The sequence below is a fragment of the Calliphora vicina genome, chromosome 2 (genome assembly GCF_958450345.1).
Source record: "Calliphora vicina chromosome 2, idCalVici1.1, whole genome shotgun sequence".
NCBI lineage: Eukaryota > Metazoa > Arthropoda > Insecta > Diptera > Calliphoridae > Calliphora > Calliphora vicina.
In genome coordinates, this window is record NC_088781.1 from 31849213 (window position 1) to 31865903 (window position 16691).

The following is a 16691-nucleotide window of genomic DNA, read 5'->3' on the forward strand; positions in this document are numbered from 1 at the left end:
CATCATAGTTTTGCTTTACTTCTTTAATTTGAAAAACATTGATGCTGAATTCCACCGATTGCTCACCAAAGCTTATGAATGTGTTTCATTGGTTTCAACGTGCCAGAGATGGTTTGACACGAAAGACAAATATCACTCAGGCCAGCCAAAAAGTTTGACTGAGAATTGGAGGCATTACTCCATGAAGATTATTGTCAAACTCAACAAGAGCTTGAAAAATTATTCGGAGTTATTCAAGCAGCAATTCCAAAATGTTAAGGAGCAGCGGAACTCATCCAAAAGCTGGGAAATTGTGTACTCTACGAATTGAAGCCGAGAGACCTTGAGAGATGATTTTCCATTTCCGAAATGATGCTTGAACGCTATAAATACAAATATTTTTTCCACCAAATCATTACTAGCGATTTAAATGGATGGATGGAGAGTAAGTGATCGTATGTGAAGCCCAACCAGCCGAATCGACACCATAGCCAACTATCAATGGCGCTAAGGTAATGCTCTGTATCAGACCAAAACAGGGAACTTGCACTGAACGCAAGTGATTCGTTTGATGCGAGCATTGGACGAATTCGCTAACAATGGCCAATACTTTGAATAAATTTATATATCTGATATGTTATCATTAATAAAGAGACAAAATGTATGTTTTCTATTTTATTTAAATTTTCAGTAAATTTGTGAAGACCATTTACTTAGTATGATATCTAATTTTAAAGCTATAAGTTTTAATATCTTAATTGTTTAATTTTACTTTATTTCTTTATTTGTTAAAATTTTCATTTTAAGAAATCCATCAATAAATGCGATTCTTTAAATGCGAATGTCATTTACATATACATATATAAAACTTTATCTTTTACTCTAACTTCATAAAAACTCATAAAAATTACCAAAAAGTTAAATCCACAAAAGTAATAGAAACCACATTGAAATCTAAAGTTAAAGTTTTCAGTAAATGTGCAATTAATTTTGCGAAGTTTTCTGTTTGCTAAGCAAATCAATAAATGATATGTTAAATTTGCATTATTTTTTAAATAAATAAAAATTATCAGAAAATTTCTCAAAAAATCACAATTTGACTTTCAACAATCGAGCATGTAATTTATTTTGGTATTTATACACAGAAAAAATTATATTTCAATTCAAACTGTAATGCAGTTTTGAATTTGATTATTTCGACAATTGAATATACAATTTTCGTTATTGGTTGAATTTCAAATTCAAAAATTATTGAATAGATAATTTTCGTAATTGAAACACAAAAAATAACAAAAATGTGTTTTCAATTACTAAAATTATCTACTTAATAATTTTTGTATTTGAAATTCAACCAATAACGAAAATTGTATATTCAATTGTCAAAATAATCAAATTCAAAACTCAAAATTCAATAGAAAATATCAAGAAATTTGTAATGGACGATTATTGTTAAAAAGTTTTATTCTTGAAAGTACACATTTTATATTGTGATACATATTTATTTATATAAATATGTATATAAACAAATATGTATATGTTTGGTTTTTATTCCACATTCAAATTAAAATTTTGCCTCAAATTCGGTTTTTACGAAAATTTCGTTTTGAATTTTAACAGTAATGCTTTGTGTGTTGTATTTCACCTCACACTGTTGCATTTACTTTAAAAAATCAAGTTAGCCACATTGAAAATAGCCACTTTGTTTTGACACATTGCAACGCATGAGAACGCATAGCAACGCATATTAACGCAACTAAAAAAAATAGAAAAATCCCGAACACTAACGAGAATGAAAGCATGGTTTTTCGTAACCAAATGTGTTAACCTTCTTTTGATTTTATACCTCAAAGTGAAAACATCGTTCAGTAAAAATATATAATATCCTTTGTACAGGACACACTTTATTTTTTCTACCAATTTAATTTTAAAGTTTCATAAAGGTAAATCTCGCAGACTTAAAGATTTCGATGTAGTTAATTAACATACAATATTTTTTTAATAGACAACTAGAGTGGAAATTACCATATTGCTAAATCCCAAGATTCAACATAACCTGAATCCTTCTTAATCCTTGAGGTTATTGGAAGACTAATAAATTGTGGAAAAACACCATTAAAAGCCTCGAATATACAAGCTAATTTCCATCTAAAAAGGCACGGGGGTGTTTATTTAGCCACCACTGTATCCACTTTTAAGTCACATAAAAAAAAACCTAAAAACCACGCTCACAAGAATTGTGCTTACCGCTGATCATCATTATTTTAAATCTACCGATAAGACAACACCTAAAGTCAAGTGCTTCATTATTGTGTATCAGCCAAAAAGAAATTCGAAAAAAAAACTACAAATTTTATAAGCAAATATTAAGAGTCTCAGACGAGCTTCAAAACACCTACCAGCTTCCAAAATAGGACCGGATAAGTCGTCTAGGAAAACCTCCAAAAATCATCTAAGTTCTTCATAAGACAATTACCCAAATTTGAGTCTCAAAATAATTAAAATTTTACGTAAGATTGTGCATGTTTAAGTTTTTTTTTTGTGGCTATATATTCTTTTTTCTTCTTAAAATCAAAAGGTGCAAACAATTTAAATTACCTTTAATAAATCAAACTACTTGAATTTCTTAACAAAATTTATAAGTGTGATTAAAAACTTACAACTAAACCAATAAGAAAAATCATCTAACTTAAATCAAATTTAAATATATACATATAACAAATTAAAAACCAAAAGTTTAAAATGTATAAATGTAAAACATAAAGATTAAAAGCAAAAAAAAAAGAAACTTAACCTATATTGCACATAAATTATCACAGTTGAATTATTTATTAATTAAGTTCTTTTTATATATAATATAATTAATGACATGCAAAACAAATAAGATCTATGTAACAACAAAGTAAACATCCAACAAAAGCAGTCTGACGAGGCCTCATCATTCAGCGTTTCCAGAATTAAGTTGGTGAGTTTTTTTCTCTGTTTTAAGTAATATTATTAATTAAAAAAAAAAAAATTAGTTTTGCATTCATTATTATTAAATTTAATAACAAAATCAGAATATCTGTAATTTAAAAGAAACAATAATCAAATTTTTGAGGTTTGCTTTTACATATTCCTTGATTTGCTAGGGAATACTGTGTCAGTAACAAAGTCAAAAAAGAACAAGAAATAAAACACATTTCTTTGTTTTCTCACGCTTTTTTTTTGTTTATGCACAAGTAATTCATAAATTGATATGTAAAAGCAAGACACAAAAAATCGAAAACCATAAAACAATAAAACAAAAAAAAAAAGTTTAAGCAATGATCATTTAACATTGTAAATGATCATTACAAGATACCCATTGCATTCTCTAATTTGATTATTCTTTTTTTTACTACAGTATTGTCCCAAAAATATAGAAATATAGTTTACTAGATTATTTCTTTAATATTATTATAATTATCTATATTTAATTACTAGGCATTTCTTTTCTTAACAATTTACTTTTACTATTGTTGGTTAGAAAAAAAAAATGTTATAATAATGTTTTTTCTAAATTTTGATCTTTTAAACCAAATTTATATTTAAAAGTCATTGAATTTTTTTTTATTACCTACCTAATGGTTTTCCTCAATTTTGTTAAATAAATTGTTTACTTGAATTATGAAATTCTAAGTTATTTTTAATGTTTTCGCGATGAGATGAAAAAGTAAGTGTGGATTTAATTAGGGATCTTAGTGTAATATTCGCCAATAAGATCATTGGATGGGAGGGTTTAGAGGCGATTATCCCAAACAACATCATGGGATAATAATAAAAGAGTTTTTCAATTAGTAAGTTCAGTCAGGGAGTCTATAATAAATTATTTATGTATAATGATTCCTATATGAGAGAAAATTTAACATGAACAAGAATCCACCCTCCGACTGACCGCTAGTGGCAATTAATGGCTCCCGTCGTTCATTTAAATTTTAATAAAAAAGCTGTAACCTCATATAGCGTTGAATATGATATGATTCAATTGTACATTACAAATTTTCTTTTTGAGCAAATGAATACTTGATTAAATTATGAAATAATTGAAACCAGTTCAATATGGGAACCAGTTCAACTCGACACGTTTTATTGAATATAGTTTTAGAAAAAAATTCTGGATTTGACAGATTTTCATTTTTCTGGCTTTCTGTAATTTATTGCATTAACTTGTTATCAAAGTTTTCGCCAAATTGTCTGCAAGGCTAGCGGATTATAATATCTATGGGCGGTATGACATTCTAACACGTGTCCATTAGGGTGTCCCAAAAAAATTTTTGTTGGGGCTCAAGCATAATTTGAAAGCTTATAGGGTAAAGTATTTTTGAGATGTTTTTCAGATTTTTCGGAAGAGGTTTAGAGGTCGCTCAATTCGAGTTTTTGCCAAAAATCGGGTTTGTCGGCCTTTTTTTTGTGTTTTTTTCATAACTTTGTCAAGATCCACGATTTTCATTACTATTGAGGACACAGTTTAAAAGAAAAATGTCCATGCTTTATTTCTCTGTGCAAACATTTTTAGTTTTTTAGTTTTTGCAATGAATTGGCTTACTAAGGTGCCCTGCATTACAATTTTTCGTAATTTTTCCATAAAATGTGTCATAAGGCATTATAACTTTTAAAATTTTTATGAAAAAGGAAAAAATTAACAATGCAGTTTGAAAGATCAATTAATTCTTAATAATTTAGGGACAACAATTTTCTTTTAACAGTTTTCTTTTAAAATGTACCAACATTTTTTAAAGACTTGTGCTCGCTAAAATGATTTTCGGAAGTGGGCTTTGTATGGGAGCTATGACTAATTATGGACCGATCGTTATAAAACTTGGTGACATGACTTCTGTATATAACATATTTGTATTGAATTTTATTTGAATACGAATATTTTTAAGAGATTTATGCTAGTTAAAATGATTTTCGGAAGTGGACCTTATATGGGAGCTATGACTAATTATGGACCGATCGCCATAAAATTTGGTAGGCTTAGCTTATATAAAACTTATTTCTGCTTAATTTGGTTTAGATATCTTTATAACTAAGATATTTATGAGATTTTATCTATTTTTTGGGGTCAAGTAGAAATAATGGACAGATTCCAACATAATTCAATATGCTTCGTCTAATTGGCAATAGAATAGCTGTTATCAAATTTTATCTTTGAAATTGCGACTTGTCTCTAAATTATTAAGAATTAATTGATCTTTCAAACTGCATTTTTAGTTTTTTTCATTTTCATAAAAATTTTAAATTATAAAGCCTTATTTACAAAATGTATGGAAAAATTACGAAAAATTGTAATGTAGGTCACCTTAATGAGCCAATTCATTACAAAAACTAAAAATTTTTGCACACAAAAATAAAGCATGGACATTTTGCTTTTAAACTGTGTCCTCAAAAGTGATGAAAATTGTCGATATAGACAATGTTATGAATAAAACTAAAAAAAAGCCGACAAATCCGATTTTTGGCAAAAACTCGATTGGAGCGACCTCTAAACCACTTCCGAAAAATCTGAAAAAAATCTCAAAAATACTCTACCCTATAAGCTTTCAAATTATGCTTGAGCACCCATGAAAATATGAAAAACAACTTTTTTTGGGACACACTAGTGTCCATAGACCTTTTTGGTCGGTTTTGAAAGTGATAATTTTAATTATGTTTTCTTAGCCTTTCTAAATATAGAACAGTACTTGGACAATTTTATTTTTTTATTCATTTATTTAGTCTATGAGTTAACTCCTTTCAGACAAAAAATTAATATTTTATAAATATAACAAAGAATGTGCTCAGTTATCAATCAATATTAGGTAGAAATATTTGTTTGTCAAGGCACGAGAAAAACATGTCTCAAAATACTACGTACACTCGATTGGGATGGCGGGATATTCGACATTCATTTCAATAAGAGTGCGTAGATACGGGAACATTAGATGCAATTGTGTGATGATTGGTGAATATGATCGTTGTGAAGTTCCATGCAGCACATAAATAATGGGAACATTAAGTAGTTGAGAGAATTAATCCAATAGCACAATCACAAAATTTTGTTATGGCCAATGTTGGATCAAATTCATACACTAGTGTTCATAGGGTCATGTCATTAATGATTATCAGCGACCACGGCAAATTTATCATTCATCGACATCAATGGATATATTTATAATGAAGAAAAGGTTGGAAATTAAACTCTTTTCTCTGTCCTTACATTGCGATGATATTTTATTATGTTACTGGATCATCGATCCATTAGCATTCCAATATGCCCTTATATATTTAAGGCCACGTAAATATTTCTTATTAATGACCACCGATTACAAATATTTACGTTTCGATTTTTCCCGGACAATGCTATATCCAATACATGATTATCTGTTCGCAATAAGTGAAAAAAGATACTAAAACATTTGCTTAAAAGTACTGTCATTATGGTGTTATACTGATGCATATATGTATTTTTTGTTATTACCTACAAACTAAATTTGTGTTTTACTCTCATTCAAAATGTACTCGTGTGCTTATGTGTTAGATAAGTATGACTGGTTGTATGAAAATGTGTTAGTTTTAAAAGTTTTCAAGCTGTAAAACCACAATAAAGTAGCTGCAATGTCTGCATTTTAGATAAAACTTTTCTTTTTTTTCTTTTCTCAGCATTTTCACAATAAACTTTGTTGTTGTTGTTTTGATTTCTTTTTAAAAAGTGAGCAGCCAGTCAGCCAGTCAGCCAACCAACCAACCAACCAACGCATAATGCATGCTGTGATGATGATGAGCAATACTGCTGGTAAAGTAAGTTACGATGTAAATGATGATGATGACTATGACAACGATCTGTGTGGTTGCAGCTGTCTTGTGTCATATAGGAAGTGCAATACCTACATGGCAGTGAGAAAAAACTCCAAAAAGCGCTTACGAAAGCTTAAGCATACGAATCTATAACAACTTTTTTCTTCTTCTATTACTCATAAACCAACAGGGTTTTTGTGTTTTTCTGTGTGGGTGCTTGTTTGTTTTCTTTGAAATTTTCTTCATTCCTCTGCCCTCTCTCTCTCTGGCTTAATGTAATGATGACGATGTAAGTAAACTTTATATTATATTTTTATTATACCATATTTGACTTTGGAAATTTCATAAAATCATAGATAGATATTCGTATAGATGAAGGCGTTGGTATGGTTATGTAGTAAATAAGTAGCAAGTGTAATGTATATTTTGTGACTTGATAAAAGTTAAGTAATACTAATTACACATTAGAGAATTATATAGTGATGGGTATTATGGGCTTATGGGATATTCAAAATATTTAGTTTCCCAGTTGTTTTACTTTGTTTATTTCTTTGTTTTATTGAAAAGTTTGTTGAATATTTATAGTACATACTTACACGAGTGTACTTAATACGATAATATTTATAAGTTTATCAACGTATACTCATAAGAATTGATACGTATTAAATACAAAATATAAATAAAATTTTAGCTATTTAAAATTAAAGGAATTAAAGAAATGAAGAATAATGATAATTACAGATTTGTTTGTAATCTAATTAGGAGCTTGTATTTTTTTTGTATTAATCGATTAATCAAGTAATTGTAATTATTCGGTTATTTATCGATTAAACTATAACCCCAAAAAATTTTAGTAACCGATTAAAACAAAACACCTAATAATTAGATACCAGATACAATAAATGATGGCTTCTCTTTCATTTCAATGGTAAATTCACTGACTTAACCATTTAAAATCGTTTTTTGTGTTATATAACTGAGAGAAGTGGTTGAGAGAAACAGAAAAGAAAACCAGTAAGAGAGCTATATTCGGCTATGCCGAATCTTATATAACCTTTACGAAAATACAGTTTAAGATAAAGATTCAAAATATTTTTTTGTGAATTTTTTTTTAAATATTTATAAATTGATGTTTTGCAAAATTGATTTCAACATAGAGGCGGACAGACGGGCCAACTTATATATATCCATCGCTACGGATCAAAGTCAACAATTTGGGGAGGAAATAAAGTAAAATTTATTACTTATATATTTTTCTGTTTTTCCTTTTTTATATAAAAACTTTTCAGTTTTTATGGGGGGGGAGGTATTTGCCCTTGGCACTCGTAATGAAGGGTATAAAATCACAAATATCAAAACGAGTTGTTTATAATATGTTTATTTTGTTCATGCGAACTTGTAAAGTAAATGTCAATAATTCATTTGATGAAAATCGAGGCTTTTATATTATTAGGTGTATGTCTTAAAAATTCGGAATTTTGACAAATATTAAGATTTTATTTTTAAACATTTGTACAACACAAATTTATTAAAAGTATTGGCCATTGTTATCTTTGACCATTTCCCATCTTTGTGACAACGTATGGATTCCGAGCCAAAACAACTGCTCATCTTTTGAGACTAAGAACAAATCAAGCCTATATTGGATACTTGTTCCAAAGCGAACGTATCGCGGAGAGACCAAAAATGAAAACGTAATATTCCATCAAGACAACACTCGGGCACATTATGCAATACTTTTTAACAGGTTTCATGTCTAGCCGCATATTCTGGGTCAATGCTCGGTTCAAAATAAATTTAAAAAAGAAAATTTTTTCAAAAATAAAAAATTTAAAATTTTTTTTTTCAAAAAATTAAAAAATTTTACGAAATATTATTTTTTGATCATCTCAACACTTCATTTTGATCATATTCTTTCAAAAGTTGCGACGAGTATAAGTCTGCTCTGCTTTTAGCAGGCCATACTAGATGGGACCCTTTTGCTCGCACCAAATACAGAAAATTAACTTAGCGACAATTTTAAATTCGCATTTTAAGTCTGTGCACCTCTACAGCTGTGAAACGAGGAATATAACTGCTAGAGACCTAAACACTTTGAAAGTTTTCACCAAAAATGCCTACGAGCACACATCTCTGGACAGCCACACATCAAAGCCAAATACGTTCCAAAATTTTGAGAATGAAATGGCGAAGGATTGATCAAGGATTACAAAGACCACCCGGAGATGTAACCCGTAATGCCATTGTACTAGAATCCGATAGGTAGCAGAAGGCGATAACGGCCAGCCCACACTTGATTAGAGGCTTCGGGAGTAGGAAAAATCTGGAATGAAATTAAGAACCCGGAATCAAACATTAACGATCTGAAATCTTTTGTTGAATCCCCGTGCTCCTTATAGGAACTAAAGGAATTAGTATATATATTTTGGTTTAAATTTCCTCCCGACCAGAAGGTTTTACAAATTTTTTCGCTTGACATGATATCCCCCATATCTATTTTAGCGCCATGTACATTTGGCTTTGGTGTCGAATTTGGCTTTGGTGTAAAATTCGGCCGTCCAACGAGCCGAATTTTACTAGAAATAAAAAATTTTTAAAAAAAAAATAAAAATTTTTAAAAAATCATAAATTAATGATTAAAAAAATCATAAATTTAAAAAAGAAAATTTTTTCAAAAATAAAAAATTTTAAATTTTTTTTTCAAAAAATTAAAAAATTTTACGAAATATTATTTTTTGATCATCTCAACACTTCATTTTGATCATATTCTTTCAACAAATTGTTAAAAATTTAAAAAATATATTATCGTATGTAAATAACTGAGTGATTTATTTTTTATCAGAAAATATAAATCAGAATTTAGGTATTTTGATTATTTTGATGATTTATTTTCGGTCTCTTTTGAAGACATAAACAATTGCTTCGAGACTATATGGCGTATACTTAATTCGTAATATTTAAATATCAAACATACGTAGTGAGGTACTCCCAGCAAAACCTTTAATGATATGGAAGATGTAGAAATTGTTTCTACTTCTATACAGCTTCCATAAGTGGTGAAAAAGGCATTAAAGTAAAGCAAAGAACTGTCTACTGCTACCTGGACTAAACTAAAATTAACAAAGTCCATTAAAAACACAAAATAAGTAATAGAAATTGTACTAATTCTAAAAACAACTTTTATTATTTCAAGTGATATTAATTATATCATATTACTTAAATTGTTTTCTATTTTTAATAATTTCACTTACACCCTAAAGCCTATATATACATCTATTTCAATTTTAGTTACAAAATGAACAATGTAAATATAAAAAAAAATAATTTTCTGCACTTCCGCATTTTGATTTATTTGCAATTTGCAATAAATTCACTTGACTGCATTTTTATAACTTCCTGTTCTCATGAAAGCTTTAAAGCTTCATATAATATGAACAGTAGCAAAGACACTAACAAATATTGCTATTGCTTAGCTCCACAAAGACATTGTTGAAAAAATAAATAAATTCATTTTATGGTTTATAGAGTTTTGTTTATATATTTATATGTATTATAATCTAATAGGTTTTATATAGATATATTGACAAAAATTCCAACCTTTTGGCATTTGTGCACACAAGTTTTTTTTAATATGCATACATGAATATATTGATGTGAATATTAAAGATTGTTTGTGTTACTCTATATAAGAAAAATCAAATATTTTGGAGAATATGATTAAAAAATAATTTTGAATTTTTTTTTCTTGAGACCGCATGCTCAAAAACTATTGTTCCAAAGTTGAAAACTAAAAAAAATTTTTCAAAATAAAGCTGTTATTTTAGTGTAAATAAAACGTTGTCTGTCATTTTCCATTCATAATAATTTTACTTACACACAAAACACACGATTTAAGTCTTTGAAATAAAATAGTTTCGCCGATTTTAAAAATAGTATTCTGGTAAATTTTTGTATCAAATAATCAAACCATAATATTTTTTAAATATTGGTCCATAATTCGCCAAAGCAACCTAAGTGTTTTGGGCTCACAGGTTTTTTCCTATCGTATGTGTCTATGTGTATCTACCAAAAAAAAAACAGGCCATCAGCATTCAGTATCAACTATTCGCAAAAATTTATGATTTTCCTCATATATTTTAGATAAACTAAATAATGTAGTTCTAATATACTAATTTTATACTGATCCAATATGATGAACTTGACAATTTAAAGGTAGCATAATCCAAAAAGTAAACAAATTATCAAAAAAATAGATATTACTTATTTGAAAGAATAGCTAGAAGGATAGCTACTATAAAGCAATTTCTATAAAATTATTACAAAAACGTAAATGATATTTTGGAAATCTTTAGTCACGTTTAACAAATTTGAATGTACAATATACAGTGTACCCACGTACAACATACAACTACGTTGTGAATTGGACAATTATATACCTTACCCTTTAAAATGTTTACAAAATTACAATACATTATATGTATATTAAAGATAAACAGATGAATTGTAAAGGTGTTTTTCCTTCTCAATGGTCAATACCCCCTTTAGATAGATACTTACATATGAATATATATATATACATATTAAATTCTCTGCTGATAAAGTGTCAACGTATTAAAATCAATGACACTTTATTTAATATAGTATTGTGTTGACAGTTGTATTGACATTTCTCTTAATTTATTTTTTTTTTTTGCTATAGATTTTGGTCTTTACGTTTTGTTTGGTATTATTTTTGATTCTCATTTGAATTCATTGAGCCAATGCAAATTTTCACTTCACTACACATTTTTAAAAATTTGATGAAGGTTGATGTTGCTGCCGCTTATTACAAAACTCTATTGACAAATACATACATATTGTCAAATGAACATGTAGTAATGACAAATAGTTTGGGTTTTACAAAATGGAAATTTCGAACGTATTTATGTTTAGTAAATCATTAAAATGATACTCCAATGAAGTAGAATAGTTTCCGGAGGAAATGTTATAGAATTCAAAGATTTTAAATGACTTAATTTAACACTTTTACCGGCATCATGTACTAAAGTGTTGAAATGTGATAGCTTTAGAAATATTTAAATTTTTTCTTGTTTAAATGTTTGGTATGTGTCAATCACAATACGTAGAATAGATATTGATAATGGATTTTACTAATTTCACAAACCTCGTCAAATGTGTGAAAACAATATTTAAATATGTTCTAAAAGCACCTATATCGGTGGATGAAAATTAGGTGGTCAAAAATTAGAATTGTCTTTGATTAATACTAGACTCAGGAAATATCTTCGCAGATCAGTTTAGAGTGATCAAGGACTCATTTAGGGTCATATTTTGAAAAAACCAGTGATCCAAATGTCAGCGAATTTAGGGGATTGGGAATCCAGAAGCCCCTCTCTTTTATCGTATAGCATTAAAAGTCTTATATTAAAAATCTTCAGATGTCTTTTATGCAATGACACATGATCTAATGAAATTCGATTTTTTATATTTTGAGTGCATAAAAAACAGTTATTAAATCGGTATTTGTCTTATTAAATTAACCGCCTAATTCAGAGACACGAATTAGGGATCTTGGATTAAGGCCACGTTTATGCCTTCATTCTCCATGAAACGCTGGAACTCATCTGATGCTGTTTCTGACTAGTGCAGACTGATCTGGACGGTTGGACACATCGCTGTGTTTCTCCATGGGTAAGATTAACCGAAGTTTACTCAGCCCGTGTTTAATGATGCCTTGCGAGAATACATGAACCAATCGTGATCCGGAGATACTACCCATCTCCATCGAACGTCCAGTTCTCTATTCCTTCTGAATAGGAAAAGGAAACTACAATCTCACTCACCATCACTTGAGTTCGTCAACTAGCTCGCACAAGAGATCTCCTCCTCCAAAGTAGCCTTTTGTCCGTAATTATTTTACACTCAGGTTGACTACGATTTATGATGTCCAATTCTAGCTCAGAAACTTGGTTTTTACCTGACCTTTGCCGTTTAATATTAGGAAGGAAACGGCTCTTCATGTAGACGAGGTTGCCCACAGCTCCTTAGGTGTTGTACTAGCAGATTCTGTCCTGCCGCTTTGGTCATGACATCTCATTGTGCCGATGTGACCCTCTTGAATGTAGATGGGCATACATCAAGCTTATACGAGACGATGATCGTGTTCGGCCCAGTTCTTGCAACGCCTTTTCTCAGGCATTCAAGGACGATGGATCTCGTGTGTCCAACTTTTTTATGTACCGAAGAGATCGCTTGTAGACCACCAGCCCTTTTCGTTCATGATGTTCTTTGATTTAAGATCCTGGATCTCCGTTTTCAGTGTCATAGGCCTCGGAATTTTGTCAGTCTTTGTTCACATTTTGCGGTTCACAGATCAGTATGTATAAGTCTTCCTCATCGGACTCCCTCTTAGAACTGAGAGGCTGCTGTCAAGATCGCCCGAAGATGTATCTTCCTCAGTAGCATCAGCGACTACGAAACTCGGGATGTTCGTCTGGTCAATCGTGGTCATAGTAGCCTGAGTATAGTAGCACCATCGACCAAGGACTTAGTACTATCTTTTAAGTTCGACATTTCAATGGGAGGTGGTTGTCAATTTAAAATCTGGAGTAGGTAGAAAGGGACACTTCTCTCAGCAGTCAGATACAGACCAGGATACCGCTCAATGTAAGCCATACTGAATTTTAGTTTATTATAAGCTGAACCTTTTTGAGTTACGCGAATATATGTTGTGAAGCCTCCTTCATTTTAGAAATAACGGTATACCTTGAAAACAAAAGCTAACCTAATCTTGTCTAATATTTCATTAAAACCATTTAAAAAACCTTATATCTCATAGGAATTATTTGGAATTCTTGAAATTTTACTATCAAAAATTTTACCTTAACTAATTTATGCCTAGCTAATTTTTATTTTTGTATACCAGCAATCATAAATCTCTCAGCAAAGTTTTTTTAATATATCATTGTTGTTGTTTTTGTGCTTTAAAGTCATAATTTACCACAAAAAAACTTAATTGTCAAATATTTGAATATTTCTTTGTATCCCCTTAAATTTATAAAACTTAATTTGGTTTTTTCATAAAGTTCTTATATTTTTCCTGTACATTTTAACAAGCTTCCCTGCTGTATAAATTTATATTTTTTTCGGAGTCCTGCTTCAGCTTCAGCTCCTGTTTCTGGTTTGTGTTTTTCTTTTGACTGTAAAAATATGTATACATACAACAAATGTGTCTCATCACAACCATGCCGCCGCAATATTTGTTGGGTTTATGTGGTAAAACCATGTCTGGTGTGTGGTTAAAATCCCTTTTCAAAGTTAAAGTAGCCAAAGCTTATAAATTAAATGGTCGGTTGAATATTTTTCATAAAATTTATATAGCATTTTATATTGTGGATGTTTCTTTTTTTGTTTTAGTTTTTTCGTTTTGAAATTTATTTTGTTGCTGTTTTTTATAAATAATGTATAAAACAATTGGATAAAGGTAAAACAAAATGTGTTTTTTTTTGGCCATAAATATAATTTAGTATAGAGATTATGAGAGTTTCTTTTAATTAGCGCTGTCTGCTACAAACGAAATTAAAAATACAAGTCAACAATTTTTTTTGGTACTTTTTGGTTGGTAATATTAAGGAAAAATAACACTAATTAATGTAAGGAAACTAATTTGGAAAGGTTTAATTAAGGGCAACAGTTTTGATTTTTTTGAACAGGGAGTTTCTTTCAAATTAAGAGATTTTGTTTTTATTAAGCCTAAAAATATGCTTCGATTTCTTTCGATATGATCTTAAAAATATTTTATTATACACTATAGTGGAGAGGGTATTATGCATTTATGCCAATGTTTGTAAAGCCCAAAATTGTTAGTCGAACACCCACCTTAAAGTATTCCGATCGACTCAGGATCATTGTCGGAGTCGATAAAATGTCGCTCAAACCGACTATACATACTTTATTACCTGTGTTTTTTGTATAATTTAAACACCGATTGACATGACCATGGTTAATGAATTTTTCTCATTCCAAATAATATTTACAAAAATAATTGTACTGTACCCACATACAAAACAACTTGAATTTCATTGTTCTATGTATAAACAAACAAACAAAAAAAAAGGAAATATTACGCAAAAAAATGTGGATAAAATATTAACTGAGTATTAAATACTTTAAAATAATTATATACTTCTCGCCAGCAAATTAAAATTCTATTGAATACATTACAAATATTTAAAATTTCTATTGAAATTTCCAAAAAATTATATCATAATATTAAAATCAATTAAACAAATTTTTAAGAGGGAATTTTGTCAATAGAAACCCATTAACACATTTAAATTAAATACACAGAAATAATATAAAATAAAATGAAATTAATTTTAATTGATTGGCACCATGGAATTTTGGATACTTAAAAATTTTTAAAATATTTTAACGTAATATTAAATTCTTGTATATTGCTGTTAATAATTAAAACATATGATATTTTATGTGGAAGGAAGCCATATCAAAATGAACTGTAAATATTTTAGACTTTGCAACTGACAACTGTAGTACGCTAGATTTAAGTGGCAGCATTACATATGGAAGAACTCACTTGTGGGAAAATGTAGACGGAAAATAAATGCCTCAAACACTGCCTATCAAATCAGGTCATATCAACTTTTACAATTCATCAAGGACAAGTAAAGATTGAATATCTCACTATCAAATGCCCCGAAATTATGAATGTGTTATGTCAAATTTAGCAATGCTGCAAAAATCCACTTGTCTAATAAATTATCGTAAAAAGGGCACGGTTTGTATTTAGAAAATATAAGGTATCGATGACTCCAACTAAAATTAAGGTGAAATTAGTTTGAGAAGACTATTTCTCAAAATTTTTGTTCATAAAAACCTTCTTTAAGGTTTTTATGATTTTCGTTTCAAATTTCTCGCAAATGAAACATATGCAATTTTCATAGAACAAAGAGAAAACAGATTCCTAGTAGCAACCGAAAGTTTGACTATTTGTCAAATGTCATTGAAAGTTCCTTTCAAAGTTCATATGTTTCTTTTGATATGTTGCTCTGAAATCACAGCCAGAAACATTCCTGGAACCAAAAGTACCATTTCGTCCGCATAAGAAACAGCCTCATAAGTAGTGTTTATTAAAAACCGATTTGTCGATTAACCTCAAATTGTCCTTTTTAGAAAACCGGTTTTTCGGTTAACCGACATCGAAAAAATCGGTTAAACCGGTTAACCGTCATCAGTGTTGCCAATTTAACCCTTTTCTGGCTAAATTTTGTCGTTTTCAATCTTGTTTAGCCACAAAAAACTTAATTTAGGCTTTAGCCATTTTTTAGCCTTTTTTATTTTCATTTAGCCATTTTGATAGCTAAATCAAAACTTATATATTTACTCTAATGATCTGAAATTTTTGATGTTGAAAATTAGTAAAATCAGTTCAAAAAAATTTGCAGGAATATTATGACAAAAATTAACTTAAAATGTTGAACCAGTAAACAATTTAAGCACATACAAATTGTTGAAACCATCCATACATTCTTCAAAATTGCTCTAGTTCTCAAATTATATCTTTAAATTTTTGCTCAAGCATTTTATTATTTGCATCAGGGACGCAATATTTTGGCTACCTTAGTTTTGATATGTTTACTGACTAATGGCAAAATTTATGTTTTTGCCAAAGAAAATCAATTCTGTCCGACAACGTGTATAATTTTTAGAATATTTTTTTTCTGCATTACTTGAGAGGCATATTTGCCATATATTCACTTATCAAAATATTCTCCATCGATTTCGAAGTTATCACAAAGGATTACTTTATACATAATTTGTCTTCATATAAACAATTTGCCTAGCATTTTGCAGACCAGGATGTAAATACGAGATTTTAAAAACATCGCCATATGATA